The sequence below is a fragment of the Chenopodium album genome, chromosome 12, assembly GCF_948465745.1.
Source record: "Chenopodium album chromosome 12, dcCheAlbu1.1, whole genome shotgun sequence".
Classification (NCBI taxonomy): Eukaryota; Viridiplantae; Streptophyta; class Magnoliopsida; order Caryophyllales; family Amaranthaceae; genus Chenopodium; species Chenopodium album.
The window spans coordinates 3,944,743-3,961,377 of record NC_137845.1 but is presented as its reverse complement, the minus strand read 5'-3'; the positions used below and the strand labels follow the sequence as shown (position 1 = coordinate 3,961,377).

General features: G+C 33.6%; 1 pseudogene across 1 annotated transcript; it reads left to right on the top strand.

The window, feature by feature from the left end:
• The first annotated feature begins 1,446 nt into the window (after nt 1–1,446).
• LOC145571669 (villin-1-like) lies at nt 1,447–16,335 on the top strand (annotated as a pseudogene). The gene is made up of 23 exons (XR_014096609.1): nt 1,447–1,573; nt 2,834–2,939; nt 3,756–3,855; nt 4,093–4,161; nt 4,244–4,480; nt 5,343–5,520; nt 5,791–5,923; nt 6,186–6,351; nt 6,696–6,846; nt 6,934–7,019; nt 7,102–7,257; nt 7,654–7,722; nt 8,017–8,085; nt 8,165–8,302; nt 9,065–9,193; nt 10,078–10,225; nt 10,366–10,376; nt 13,633–13,773; nt 14,531–14,656; nt 14,902–14,959; nt 15,085–15,304; nt 15,499–15,662; nt 15,934–16,335. The product of XR_014096609.1 is annotated as a villin-1-like (transcript).
• The last annotated feature ends 300 nt before the right edge of the window (nt 16,336–16,635 follow it).

Below are 16,635 nucleotides of genomic sequence, written 5' to 3'. Positions count from 1 at the left end.
TACTCACTTCAAGTTTATAGGTATTTCACCATCTATATGATCTATCCACTTCCTAATTTCTTGTCTCCCTATGGTGTAGTATTAAAAGAGCAAAGAAAGTATAACTCAACATGACAAAATGAGGATCCTATCCTATAAAAAAAAAGTTTATAAAAAAAAATTACGGATTAATAAAAAAACAAAAAAAACATTTAGTTAAAGGCATTTATTTTATTTTATTTTTTTATTTTTTTTTTAAAAAAAATTACGGAATAATAAAAAAAACAAAAAAACACATTTAATTAAAGGCATTTTTTTTATTTTTTATTTTTGGTGTTTAGAGAGCCACAAAGACGGGGTGAAAATCGATCCCAGGATCTCCTGAAATCGGGAGGAAAGCTCTAACCACTTGAGCTATCCCTCACTCTCTAGTTAAAGGCATTTTAATTGTATTTGTTTAACACTTTTTAGACTAGTGATAGTATGATACTTTGTAGTGATGTACACCGATTATAGTTGTAAGTGCATGTTCGAAAGAGATAGATCATATGATATTTTACAGCAGATTTTAACATTTTTTATATTTGATCTTGACACTGTAACATATGCTTTTATCAGACAAAACTCACAAGTCTCACCAATAATGGATGTAGGAATTTTATGTAGATTGTGACAGATTTGCGGTTCGCTGTTGGTTTCGAACTCCTAATCTACCTTCAATGAAATGTGAGCCACCAATTTAGCCAAGCAACTTTGTCTTTCATTCTAGAACCAATTAGTGAAAGTTGGTGGCAGTGCATGTTAATGGCGATTGTGGTAGGCTAGTTCATGGGAGGGATTGATTGTGGTGGTGACTGTCGGTGAAGGAAGAGGAGGCTAGCATGTTGGCATCGTCGTCTCTTTGAGGACAACTATGGTTGAAGGTTAATTATTGAAGGAGAATGTTTGGATGAACTCACGGTGTATCCATTTTGCACAATACTTTTCTTTTTTTTACAAACAAATAATTAACATAAATCGTCATGAGAAACATCAAAAAAGGAACAAGTATAAATTAAGCTTAAATAAATTTAATTTACTCTGTAGCAAAAATAAGTCATCTTATTCAATAAAAAAATATCCAAATTAAGTTCAATAAGTTAACTTAATCTAAGTTTGATATTTCATCAGAAATCAACCCTTTATTTTCAATCCTCGGACGACACACGGTCAAATAAGAATAAGCCATTGACCCCTCTTTCTCCTTTAAGTCAAGACATCATTTAACAATTGTTTGCAAAGGGGACCCAAAATTAGGTGGGAAGACACCACCGATTCACCATCCAAAAGACCAAAACTGGGTAAAAAAATTCAAGCATGACATTACATTGCCTTTTCCCTCTCTTTCTTTCGGTTGGTTTTTTTAATCATTGCTGTTACCACTATTTTTTTTTTTTTTTCTTTGACTACACTCCACTATATTCTCCCAAAAAAAAAAAAAAAAAAACTGGAAAATTTTCTCATAAAATCTACTACTTTCTCTGCTCCTCCATTTTGAGAAGCCAAGTTTCTCAAAAAATCAGTTCATTTTTGAAGAATTTGTAAACAATTCTAGGTATTTCTAGTGTTAGTACTTGGTACAAACTAGCTTAATTAATTTTTTTTTTGGTTGGTTATTTTGAAGTTCTGGGTTTTTAATTGGGCATGCATAGTAAATTTTATGTGTAATGTTTATATTTTATCTGGGTGTTTTGCATTTCATACTATGCTAGTTAATCATTGACGTTTAATTTAATTTTGAGCATATTTGCTCCTGCAGTTATAATGTATGAGTTGAATGATCTTAGTTTTACAGGAATTAGGTTTAATTGTTTGATTAATTAGTGAAACAGATTATTTATTTGAGAATTCTGATGCTTATTTGTGTTGAATTCAATTAGTTTGGTGAGTACCTTTTGGTTTACTTGATTTCAGCAAAAGTGTTATGTAATGTAATGTGGTTCATTGTTGCTTGCTATGGTATTAATTAGCAATTGTAGGTAGATTAGGGCTTTATAATGTGGTAATTTGCTTACTGGATCATATGGTATGCATGTTGATGATTATTATGTGAATTATAATGGGTTTTATCGTCACGAGGAAATGTGGGTGTGAGATGTAGTCAAATTGAGGGAAGAAACACGGTTGTTAATGGCTATTTGTTCCTCCAAATGCTTGACTGAGAGTTGCATTGTGGAATTACATGCACTTTACCATTTTAGTTGATTTATTGCTTCAAACCACACCATTTATGCATCATTTGTTGATTTTCATTATGGCGTTTAGTATAGAGGAAAAGACTTGGGCTATTGACGAATTTTGTAATAATCAACCATTATTTACTATGTGTTTGGATGACAAGATCAAGAGGGAAGGAGTTGGGAGGGAGAGGGAGGGTACATTTTTGTTTATTTTTATAGCAATAACTAATAATTGGGTTAAACTAGGATAAGGGAATTAAGAGAATAAAAAGAGTTTGTCTATAATTCCTTTGAATAATCTAATTTATTTTAGACCTGGAACGATAGGGAAGGAGATGGCACTGTTCCCTCTTCTTCCTTCACCTCACCAAATTATTTTTTGTTGATGATATCTATGATAGTTGGTTTATGGAAAGGAAGCCACGTGCTGTAGTGCATGATAATACGTGAGAGCTTTAAATCTTATGATACTGAAGGATAGCATTTTCTGTGCCTTTTGTTTCAGCATAACTTCATCATGTAAACTTGTTACCTTGTGTAGTGAGCACCAAATTTGGGCTTACTGTTAAATTTTTTGAGGGAATATGATTGAGCTTGTTAACACACTGTTAATGATGATTATTTCTGTGATGCAGCATTCAAGTATTAGGCTAATGGTGGTTAGAGAGTTTGGTCTCTAAATACAATGTCTCGTTTTGCTAAAGATGTAGATGTTGCTTTTCAGGGTGCTGGAACAAAAATGTATCCTTTCATGTGCTTGGAAATAAAAATGCACTTCAAGTATGACCTGTACATTTTTTTAAACAGTGGTGAAGATTTCGGTATTTGGTGGTTCTGCTCTTTAATTTCACATTGTGCTTCTATAATTTACAGAAATTCCCTCCTCTTTGTTTATAGGCTAGTGTGTTGGAAGTTGATTTAGGATTTGGGAGAATTATGTGAAATTGTGAAACACTGGTTCTAAATTTCTAATATGAAATCAGTTAATCTGACCAAGATGCTAAATTCCTTGGTGTCATTTAAAGTGTATTCAATTGTTTGAGTTAACGAATTCCATGTGCTTTCAATCTGCTTACTCCGTTTCTTTTTAGTTGACACGTTTCTTTAGTCACGTTTGCCAATGCACAACTTCAACCACTCATATCTTTAATTACCGATAAGCAAAAATTGTGAAAAGTTGATATTTTGAAAACATATATCGTGACGAATCTAACAAGATCCCACATGACTATATTTTTCATTATGTATAAAGCACAAAACACAGTCAAAGAGGAGTGTGTGAATAGTGCTAAAGTCAAAACGTGTCAACTAAAAAAAAATGGAGGTAGTATATGTCTTCATTAACTATGTTAAGGCTAAGCTCCTTGTGCTTAATGCGTTGGACATTTAAGCCACATTGCTGCTTAGATATGGCTACATTGGCTAGATGGTTCCACAGAAACTATGGAGTATGGAGATCATACTAATAATTTTTTCTATGGTAGTTCAATGCCATGTATAGCCTATGCTGTTCTGAATACTCCTATTTTGTTTCTGATTTCCTTGACCTGTGTTTAGCGGTCTAGAGATTTGGTGTGTTGAGAATCTCAACCTGGTTCCGGTACCGAAGTCATCTCATGGCAATTTTTTTTCAGGGAGTGCATATTTGATTTTAAATGTAAGTTCTTGGTATTCATTGGTTGTGGGGACTTCATCTTAAATATAGTTGCTCTGGGTTGGGTGTTATTTTGCTTACTTTTTCATTTAATTCCATAAGGAAGAGTTATGGTTACACTCATGCTTGTTCATTATAAGCATTAATTTTTTTTGCCTGGGGTTCTATTAGTTGCAATTTGAGTTCTGATTGAGGTTAGTTATTACTGATTTGTATAACTTTTGATTTCTTTTGAGGCAGACAATATTGCTGAAAGATGGAATGCTTGAACATGATGTACATTACTGGTTTGGAAAGGATGCAAATGAGGTTTGGGCCCTTTCTTCCATTTTCTAGATTGCCTTAATTTGTTTGCACAACCAATGTTGAGCTAGCTGTTATTCTCATGAAGGTGGATTCACTGATGGTCTCAGATAAAGCGCTTGAATTAGATCTGGCCTTAGGATCTTGCACTGTGCAATACCAGGAAAAACAAGGTCAAGAGTCAGCAAAATTTTTGTCATACTTTAAACCTTGTATTATTCCTTGCGATGGAGTATATACGTCAGGACCAGAGAGGTCAGGTAGAGGCACATACCATATGACCTTGTTAGCATGCAAGGGTGAACATGCCATTTCTGTCAAGGAGGTAAGACTTGTTGAAGCTTCAATATATATTTTGTATGACTTTTAAAAGCCTTCTACAATATGTTCTATAGAAAAAAATGAACCGTAATCTGAAAAAAGTTCCTTCAAATAATCACCTTTAAAATTTAAGTGTTCAATTTTTGAGCTAACATCCAGAATATCAAAATTATTTCAGAAAATAAAAAGAAAACTCCTTTCTACAAAAGCCAGTTTATGACTAATGTGAACGACACAGCCAGGCATTATCAGCCGGGAAATGCTGAGTGAACAATAGTCTTTAAACCAACCTACATTAATACAGGGCATACTAACTAAAAACCTCTTACACAAAGATCTAACTGAAACTTCATTACTGAAAACACTAAATTCGTTTATATTGCTTTTTGTAAGATTCTTTGTGATTCGGCCTGTGCATCTGTCACTAAGTAATGACCTAATCAACCTACCATCATGACTAAGAATAAGAGCCAGACTCTTGTATTCAATTGTTCATCCTATAAGTATCCAATCACAAAGGTATCCAATTTGCTAAAGACATGCTTTATATTACGAAGTAAGAACCACACTTCTATGTTTGGCAAAACATCATTTGGTTTAATATCATCTGAACTTATGCTGGCTTGCCTCTTTAAAGAAGGAAATGCTAGCATTCTTTAGCCTTTCCATCAATAGCATTGAATTGTATTAAAGTTAAGGTATTAATCTTTTTTTTTTTTTTTTTTTTTTTTTTTAATTTTTTTTTTAATGTTGGTTTGGGTGGAATAGGGAAGAAGGGTTTAAAATTTGCTGATTTTTCAGTGTTTGGTACTTTGGTGTCTTTAGTATTGATGCTGATTGTGAACATTGTGATTTGTGGCACGCAGGTGCCATTTTCACGGTCATCTTTGAACCATGAGGATGTTTTTATCCTAGACACAGAATCGAAAATATATCTCTTTAGTGGTTTCAATTCTAGCATACAAGAAAGAGCCAAGGCTTTGGAGGTCATCAAGTATATCAAGGAAGAAAAACATGGTGGGAAATGTCAGGTGGCTACAATAGGTAATTAATTTGGCTCTCTTTCCCTGTCTTGATTTTTTTTATCTATTGTTTCCCCTTCATGATTTAAGTTTTAGTTAATATTCATTTCATCATAGCCAAAGATTTATTGAAGCTTTCCGTGCTTGGACTTGTTTTTTCTACTTTGATGAAAAATCACTTATGTTGCTGAACCTAGATGGTTAGCTTTGATTTCCTTCATTGTTGCTTGATAGCTGTACTCTTTTTAATTTGGTTTATTTCTCAATTTATATATATTTCCCCATATTTCAGAGGATGGAAAGTTTGTCGGTGATTCAGATGCAGGAGAATTTTGGAGTTTTTTTGGGGGTTATGCTCCTATTTCCCGTGATTCGTCCTCATTTTTCAAGAAGCAACATGATGCTCCTTTTGTAAAGTTATATTGGTGAGCTGTTCTACTTATATAAGCAAAATATATTCCATGTGATTTTCATGTTATATCTCAGTGTGGTGCACTCTTATTTATTAATAGATCTTGGAGAACAGTATCATCTGATACTACAAGAAATTGCCAAGTATTTGTTGTTTGCCTGAAGATCAGTGTGTCTCCTCTTATATATCGTATCTGAAATCCCTTCCTATCCCTTATCCTCTAGTTGGTTCCGTATTTTGAAAAATTAAGTGTTTCAATGTTTTTCTGCCAACAGGATAAATATCCAGGGTAAACTATGTGAAACTTCTAGTGGTTTACTTACAAGGGAAGTGCTAGATAGAGAAAAGTGCTTCATGTTGGACTGTGATGCAGAGGTATTTGTTTGGATGGGAAGTTGTACTTCAATCACAGAACGTAAGACATCGATCACTGCAGCGGAAGTAAGATTATCTTCCTTTCTGCCTCAATTTACGACCAACAAAAAAGTGCCTTTTACATGTATCTTTTACACTCCTTCATTAGCATGTACATCCAGAGCTCTGATAGTGATTACTACTTAAATCAATTAATCAGGCAAACTATTAGTTTTGTTCTTGATCATACCCAAATTTCCGCTAATTCTAAATCTTTTTTCGGTAATTTTTAATTGATATAAGACTTATGAAGATTTTTGTAGTGTTTAGAGTCTTTTGAGAATTAGGATATAAAAGCGGTTCATTAAATGCGTTTGCAAATATTCCTGTTGTTTCCGAATATCTGTCATTGTCTTTCTGATCATTTCCAGGATTTCCTCAGATCCCAAGGCAGGTCAACTAGGAGCCTTGTAATTGTCTTGACAGAAGGTGCAGAAACACCCAAATTTAAATCATACTTTGTTGGCTGGCCTCAAACAGATAACCTCAAACTTTATGAAGAAGGCAAAGAGAAGGTAGCAGGTAATTGTGATTGAACTGACTCATAAAATAAACTCATTTCAATATGTGTTGATGATCAATGTGCTTTCTATTTTTTTGTTTTCTCAGCAATATTTAAGCAACAAGGTTATAATGTGATGGAGCTTCCAGAAGAGTTTTGCCAACCATTAATAAATTGCAGGGGAAAGCTTGAAGTATTGTCTTTCTATGTTTTTGATAATTATGGATCTGTTCTTAGATTAAGTATTCTTATTTTGAGTCATCTTGATGAATCAGGTTTGGGTGGTAAATGGTGAACATCTTTCTATAGTGCCTTCTGAAGGACATATAAAGCTTTTCACTGGGGACTGTTATATTATAAAGTACACATATCCAAGTAGTCAAAGGGATGAAAGCATATTGTATGCTTGGCTTGGCTTTGCAAGCGTCAAGGTAAAGACCAAGTTTCTTAACTTTCAGTTTGCTTATTATAATTTATCTAATGATGCTTTCTCTATAAGAGAGTGCTGAGTACTTAAGTCTTGAGGGCAGCCTATATTATTTCATTCTCCCTCTATGCCTCTGTACTGCACCATACTATTATTTTGTTGGCTGGAATTTCTGAATTGCTGTTAAATATGCAACTGCTAGTGTCCTCCTTTATAACTCCCATAGTCCCTTTCTGGCAATATACATGAAGCATCTAGTCTTTCTACAGAAGCTTTTAATTCTCTGTTGGATCTGTCTTTAATATACTTGGGTCACAAAGATAGAAACATTTACTGTGCTAGTTGCTTAATATGTAATCCATTTCCTGAGACAATTATTCATCTTTGTTTTCTGTTGCAGGAAGATAGAGTCGATGCTATCTCCCATATGATTGACATTGCTGATTCCACTAAAGGAACTCCTGTTTTGGTGAGATTTCTTGTGTACTCTTCCATGCTTCATTTCTTTATTTTATTGTTTGTGTTGTTTTGTTTAACATTTCACTTGCGAAGCCCTAAGGTTGTCACATAATTAAATTTACTCCTGCTTCCTGATAGTTCTGGCTACTATATAATATACCTGATGCTAGAGTTACTTGAAACCTGGTTAGTGAACTGATGGAAACTTGTTACTACAACATAAGAAGTTAACTCTTTACGCACCCTTATATTTAGATTGTTTTGGTTTCATTGTCTATTTTTGACTTGTACATTTTGGTTCCAGGTGCAAATTTTTGAGGGAAAGGAGCCAGATCAGTATTTCTGGGTTACCCAAAGACTGATAATATTTAAGGTTTGCACTCTAATGGCTGAATTTTCCTTCCACCCAAATCACAAGACCTTATTCTTTTGTTATTTCGGTTTCTAAACAGGGAGGTACGTCCACCAGGTACATAAATATATTTGCTGAGAAAGCCATTGAAGACTACACTTATAATGCCGGAAGCACGGCACTTTTCCGTCTTCAGGGATCTAGTCCAGAGAATATGCAAGCCATTCAACTTAACATGGTAAGAAAGATAATTTGAGTGCATGAAATTTTTACGCTTTCTGTGGTAGTAATTTGTAGTTGCTCCCATTACTTTGAGGGTACCCATTAACTACAACTTGTGACGAACTATTTCAAAACAATGCTTTTTTCATTTTTTTGGTTACTAAGCATTCACAATCAAATTATGTGCGAAGACTTCATATTTGGTAACAGAACCTTTTGCCTTCTATTGAGAGTTTGAGATCATTGTTATTGTATTCAGCATTTCCATCAACCTTATTTGCAATCTAGCAGCATTTTGCATGCGTTTTTAATTCTTGAAATGTTATTTTGAAGAATAGAGCGGCAGTTTGAGTACAAGTTTCTTAATTAGTTAACTTCTACTGCAGGTAGTTCCATCTAACAACTATAATGATCCCTATGCTCAGAATTAGATATCAGTCCATATCACATTGTCTCAACGCCTCATTATTATTACTAAAATACCTTTTTTAAAAAATATATCATACAGAGTAAGTGTATTTTGGTAAATCAAATACCTTCTTTATTTTAGGAAAGATGAGAAATTTTCTGGACATTCTATAATAGTATGTTATAATGCACTTTCCCATCACACACAGTAAGGGTATCTTGGAAAATCAAGGTATATATATTTTTACTTGTCTTGGGTTTTTTAAGCTTTGTGTGTACATCTTTTAATTTGGTTGCTAGTTAAAGTAAAGAGCACCTTGTGTACTTTAGCTGATTAGCCCATCTCTAATCGGTGTTCATCTATATCCAGGTTGCAGGTTCCTTAAATTCGTCATATTGCTATATCATGCAAACTGAAGAAGCTGTTTTCTCCTGGATTGGAAGTTTAACTTCAAGCAGAGACCATGACCTACTTGACAGGATGTTGGAACTGCTTAACGTATGCACGCTGTCAACTTCTGCTCTATTCTCTGCATCTCCTGTCTTCTCTCTCTCTCTCTCTCTCTCTGCTGTGTGTGTTTTCAGTATTATATATTTTTTCAACTTTTACTCTCTCCTTTTACAATATTGTGGTCATTGCAGCTATGACTTCTTATTATGACTAATTGACTACCATTACTTTTCAGGGAGAGTGAAATTTTCTAAATTATTTTAGGAATGTATAGAAATGTAGGCTTACTATGACATGACCTTGATGTAGATCACCTTCCCCCCCACCCCACCCCCCCTCTCTCCTCCCTTTTAATTTATACACATGACATGGCATTGGTGTGTATGTAAAAGAGGGATTGCTGTATATATAGAGCTCTCAGGTAGGCTGGCCTGGGTAAGGGGAAGGTATCTTGAGTTGGTATGGTCAACTTACTATTAAAATTGTACTAGAAATTGAATACGCTGATGGGACCTGACCAGTGAGGTACTTTGTCTCTCCCATTATAAGAAGTTCCAAGTAAATTCTCATTAAGTACCAAAATTAAGCATCCCCCTGTAAGTTCTTTGACTAGAACACTATTATTCTTTTCTTCAAATATGCATGCAAGTTCAATATGGGAATTGTGAATAGAAGATGTGTTGAATATAAAACATGTTCTGGCATTTACTTTATGCCAGAGCCTCTTTATTCTTCTCCTTTGTGATTCATCTTAATCATATTAAAAAATTCAACCTATATAATATGCTTCGGTGCAAAGGAGTTGAGTTATATATGGTAGAAATACAACCTTGGCTTTTGCAATCATTTGATGACAGATTCTTAAGATTCAGATTAGTAGTTTACTTTACATGTAAAAATTCACTAACATGATTTTATTTCTGCATCCACAGCCAGATTGGCAACCTAAATCCTTGAGAGAAGGGGGTGAACCTGATGAATTCTGGATGGCTCTTGGTGGAAAATCAGAGTATCCTAGGGAGAAGGAAATGAGAAAGCATATAGAAGATCCACATTTGTTTGTTTGCAATTTTTCTGAAGGTAATCATTGGCCCATTTCCTTTTTATGTTTTTAAGATCATGTTGCTTGGTTATGATGCAGGCTTATCAGTTATAGTTGATTTTAGTTTGCTTCATGGTGTCTCATGATTCTCACTTGACTTGATTTGTTTTTCATGCAGATGATTTCAAGGTATGTCTGCTATTATCAAGATGGTTGTCAATGTATGGCTGCATCTATTTTCATAGGATGTCTTCTCTTGCCTTAATTAACTGTTAGCATTATTTTTCCCGTAAGAATGGACTGAATATATTTACTTTTACTCTAATCATTGCTTGTTTAAAATATTCTTATTATCTAGTTAGTAGTCTTAGCTCCGTTCTTTAGAGCTGCTCTGCTTTGCTCTGCCTTGCCCTGCTCTGCTCTACTTAAAAATAATACTTAATATTGAATTATTATAAGAATAATTAATATTTAATAATAATAATAAATAATTAATATTTAATTATAATAATAATTAATATTGAATTATTATTATAATAATAAATATTTAATAATAATAATAAATAATTAATATTTAATTATAATAATAATTAATATTGAATTATTATTATAATAATAAATATTTAATAATAATAATAAATAATTAATATTTAATAATAATAATAATTAATATTGAATCATTATTATAATAATATTTCATAATAATAATAAATAATTAGTATTTAATAATAATAATATTATTAAAAATTAATATTTAATAATAACAACAATAAATAATTAATATTTAATAATAAAAATAATAATTAATAAATAAATAATATTTAATAATAATAATATTATTAAAAATTAATATTTAATAATCAATAATAAATAATTAATATTTAATAATTAAAATAATAATTAATAATTATAATAATAATAGTAATTAATAATTAATAATTATAATAATAATAATAATAATTAATATTTATTGATAATAATAATAATAATAATAATAATAATAGTAAAAATAATAATGATAATAATATTTTCTCAAAAAAAAAATAATGACAATAATAGTAATAATAATACTTATTATTAATAATATTAATAATAATAATTGATTTTTTAAAACATAAATTAATATTTAAATATAATAACTAATATTTAAATATAATACTAATTATTAATTTTTAATAAAAATAATAATTAAATAATGATAATTATTATAATTATAATTAATATTTAATAATAATAATGCGATAATATTAATAATAGTTATAATAATAGTAATAATAATAATAATAATAATAAGGAAATCTGCTTTGCTCGGCTCTGCTTTGCTTCAATCTGCTCTGCTCTGCCCAGAAGCTCAAAAGAACAGGGCCTTAGTACCATAGATCTTCTTTCTTTCCATTTATGGGTAAAGCAACAATTCATTTTAGAATAATTTCCTGCTGCTGGCTCTCCATTGAGTTAACCAGTAATCTCAAAAGAAAATCATTTCTCCTTATATGCCAAAATGGTTTAAGCAGTTTTGTGGCAGAATAAACTTGTGAACCACTCTCCTTAGCTGTGAAAACTGGGATGCACAGGGAGTTTTATGCCCACATGGATTTTGGTTGTGCATGACTACGTGGGCTCTTGACCACTATGACAAATGACCCTCCCCCTCTCTTCCTCCAACCTTTCCCCAAAGTATAAATTTCTCCTGCTTAAGTTACTGAAAAATACAATTGCTATATGTAGATTTTTAGGCCTTTGCTATACAGATGAGCTGGCAATAAGTTTAGGTATAGACAACTTCGGTATTTTTCCAGACCCAAAAAGCTAAGAGGTTAGGGCTCTTTTCATGGACCCCATGACACCCCCGAAGACCATTTGGGTGGTTAGAACATCCACTTTGCCTTTAAATTGCCAATTTATCCATTTACGCCTCCCTTTATCAACTCAAGGTAGCCACGAGCCTTAATGTGACCAACTAGTGGTCATTTATGGTTTCAAACAATATTATATGACCCCAAATTGCATCCCTTACTATCCCAAGATATTTCGACACTGGGTCCCGAAACCTTCAAAAATTGGTCCAAAAGCGTGAATTATAGCCTTCGGTTTTAGATAATTTCTTACTTTGTTGGATATGGAAAGGAATCAAGTCGGGGCTCTTCTCATGGATCTTATGACACTCCGAAAGGCTGTTTGGGTGGCACTTTACTTTTGAAATGTCAAAGTCGTTTATGTACACGCCTTCCTTAATTAACTCAAGGTCATCGCGGGCTTTTATGTGACCAACTAGTGGCTGTATATGGTTCCAAACAACAATTATATGACCCCAGATGCATGCTCTACCATCTTGAGACTTTTCAATATTAGGTCACGAAACCTTTACAATTGATGCTAAAGCGTAGAAGCCTTCAATTTTGGACAATTATTGACTGTTCCGGACCTGAAAAGGAAACAAGCTGGGTGCTTCCCATGGACCCCACGACACCCTAGGAGGCCATTTGGGTGGTTGTAACCGTCCACTTTGCCTTCAAACTAACAGTTTATGCGTACGTCTCCTTTCATTACCTCGAGGTTGCCACGGGCCCTTATGTGACTAACTAATGAACTTTCAACATGATTGTGTATTATAGCCTTCAAATTTGGCTTCCATAGAACAATTGCAAGATTATGCATCGAAGTTAAACCTGAGGTTTCAAGAGAGTCTCGACCCTTCTGAAATGCCTAGTTGGTGCTCGGAAACATCTCACTCATGCCTTGGCCCACCGTACGTTATCAAGCCTTGTGATGCCTTCAATGTCTTGTGATGCTTTGGCTTGGTCTTGTGAGTTGTGATGCCTTGGATTGGTCTTGCATTGCCTTGCCTTAGGCAAGCCAAGTTGCTAACCTCAATTGCCATAATAGCTGTTTTTGTAAGGATGAGGTGTTTTTATGCTTTGTCCTTGTGCACATGTCTTGTGCCATGCCCCATGCCTACAACATGGTCGTGTCTTGGCTAGGCAGCGTCATCCAATGCCACACTTAGGTGCTGTGCCTTGGACCAATTTCTTACTTAGCATTGTTACCCTCGTTTAGCATCATCCAATGCCACACTTAGGTGCTGTGCCTTGGACCAATTTCGTACTTAGCATCGTTACACTACTATCTAATTGGAGAAGTTTTAGCATTCTGTTTATGAAATGATATGTTTAATTCTGATTAGAAGAAAGTGTTTCCCCCAAACAAAACATGTTTGCCAGTCTGGGACTTCCATTTATCAAACAAAAGGTGGAAATTAATTTTATGCCTACTCAAAGTTTGCCTGACAATTTTGTGCTTAGACTTGATAAATCTTGCCTTGAATGAACCATACCTGAAATATAGCTGTCTACTTGAAAGGATTACAGACCACAATATGAAATGTAGTAATTTTTCTGTCAATTGCTTATTTTTCAAGTCACTGATTATTGCACTATAAATCCAGGTAAAAGAGATATTCAGCTTTACGCAGGATGATTTAACTACCGAGGATGTCTTCATTTTAGACTGTTACCTTGAAATATATGTTTGGATAGGCTCCCAGTCAAATGTCAAATCAAAGCTACAAGCAATACAATGTGGCATGGTAATACCATTGATATATATTCTTAAATTCCAGCTTTTCTGTGTTCTTATGTGGAACTCTTTCCGTGATGCATCAGAAAATTGCACTTTGTGATGTTAGCCAATGTTGTATCGTCTTTCAATACATTTTTCTATCGAGTTCAGGATAACTTCATGATTCGAGCTCATATATTTGTCCTGATGATCTGCAGTCACTCACTTTGGGTCTAATTTAGACTAGGCTAATCTCATAGTCAGTTGTAGAAACTCATGTAAGTTTATCACTGTAGCTTCTGTAAAGGACCGAGATATTGAGGTTGATGCATATTGAGTTATCGACTAAAGCAAGTATAACATCAGGGAAGGCATCTTGCAACTAGATTCGTCCTGAATGTAACTAAAGTATAATCAAATACTTCTAGAGTTTCTCAACCTTTATATTATGCTTAAACACATACATATTGAGCATTCTTGGTTTATTGCATTATATCTTTTCATGGAACTGGCCTTCTTTGTGACCTCTTGTGCAAATTTATGGATCATAATTTCATGTGGTCTTATTTTCTGCTGATTCAACCTGTAAAGGTGAACATTGAGCTGTATTAGTTGTTTGTTACCTTGTAGGATCTACACTCGTGTTCATTGGATGCTCACGGGGACGTTATTTTTATTTAAATTTTACTTTTTGTTGTTTGCACTTCTGTACTATGGTACCAGTATAATTCATTGATACTGCTTGTCTTACAAATTATTCTCAAGTATTTCACTAAATAATGCAGAATTACCTGGAGAGGGACATTTTAGCTCAAGGATTATCGTTGGAGACACCATTGTACATTGTTACAGAAAGACATGAACCAGAATTCTTTACTTGCTTTTTTGATTGGGATGTTTCAAAATCACATGTAAGGAATTAATCTATGCTTTTGTATCTGTCCTTATGTACTAGTTTGTTGTCATCTCACTGAACTTGCACGTGAAGCACAAGTGATACAAAAATGAAATATTTGTATTTTGCTAATATGGAATGTGCCAGACTGATGTACTATTAAGCGTTTTACTGCAATTTTTGTAGTCTTCTAAAATGAATATACAAAATGAACTTTTATTTGTGTGGCATATGACACTTTTACTATGTCCCCCCTTTCAGATGGGTGGAAATTCATTTGAGAGAACTCGCGCTACTAAGGGGAGAAAAGAAGTTGGAGGTAAGTGTCCTAAAACCTTCCGGCATTGTCAATTATGCAGCCCAAAAACAGTTATGTCGTCTTAATTTTTACTCTCAATCCCAAACAATTGGTCTATGTGCTTCTAAAATGTCTTCTTTGTCTAGACACCTCCGAGGAGCTCATGTAGGGCATATTCCTCTGAATATTCCCGAAGTGGTTCAAGAAGCAAGTCTGTAAGTTCTAATGGGGTACCAAGAAGTGCATCTCCATCGAGTTTTTCAAAATCATGCTTAACTTCTTCAAATGGTGGGGCATTTTCCAGCCCAGACGTTATTGCGAAGAAACTTTTTTCAGAACAACCTGCCAACCACAGCAGTACTGTTGGTGAGTAGGAGATCCTAATATATTTTTTTTCCCATAACTTATAAATGCAGTATTCTGTAGCTGTGACAGAATATCAATTATGTTTTAATTCATATAAGGGTGGTCTGATTGGCTATCTGGTGTTATCAAATTTGATTAGTTTATCTTCATTATGAATTTCTCACATTGTGCCATTGTGGGTATGGATGTTGCAGGTTTCCATAAACTGGACTTGGGCAATTCTGCTGAGACTGTCGATTCTTCACTGGTTGCTGAAAATGAGGATGATGATGATTCTAACCTGCTAATATATCCTTATGAGCGCTTAATGCTGCCTTCTGATGAACCAGTTTCTGATATAGATGTGACCAAGCGTGAGGTAACCTTCGCATTGTCAGTGAAAATTGCACATATGATCAAGTTTCATTCGGAGGTCCATAAAAATTGCTTTTTAGACTGAAAACAGCAAATCTAGAAGTCCATTTTAGAACAAACATCAGATAAAGACATGAATTCAAACCTTACATTTTTTTTTAGTTTTGCAATGGCTCTATTTTGAAAAAAGTACAATTTGCTAATATATGTACAGACCAACAATTCATATTCATTTGCTGTTTATGTTTTCACTATTCTGTCTTCATGATTATTAGGCATACTTGTCCAAGATGGAGTTCCAGGAAAAGTTTGGCATGACAAAGCAAGCCTTCTACGCACTACCCAAATGGAAGCAGAATAATTTAAAGATCTCTCTCAATCTTTTCTGATGCAAGTATGCTGCTATTCTGATTATTGAAGCCTTGGAAATGCAATTTAAGTCATCCATTCATGTAAGGAATTAACTCAGTTGTTTTCTCCATTCCAAATGTTGTCAGGAGATGTTATTCTGATAGTTCTTTAGTCTTCAAGAATGTCATGTATTAGACGGTCTCTGAATGATTTATTATAAGACTGGTGTGATTAATTCTAATTTAGGATTGTTTTCACTTGATTTCAGGGGTAAATTATTCTGTATTAAGTGCCTAATTGGCTATTACTTCAATTAAAGAAGTTATAGCCTGTTCCTCCGTGTCATCCCTATAATATTATCATTTCTTATGTTCTAACTTTTTGTTTTTCAAGAAAAGTTTAAAAAACCAAATTCAGTAATGGCTCCTATTGATTGTATCAACTATCAAGAATCAAGATATAGACCAAAAGAATTTAATGGACTTTAGAACTGTCCAAAGTATACAAGTATAAAACCTAAACTACTATGGAATATTCCATAATGTTTAACCTGTGTCAATTTCAGGACGATTTACAAAAATATGGTTAATTTGAAATTTATTTACCATTTTGCATCGGTACTAAAC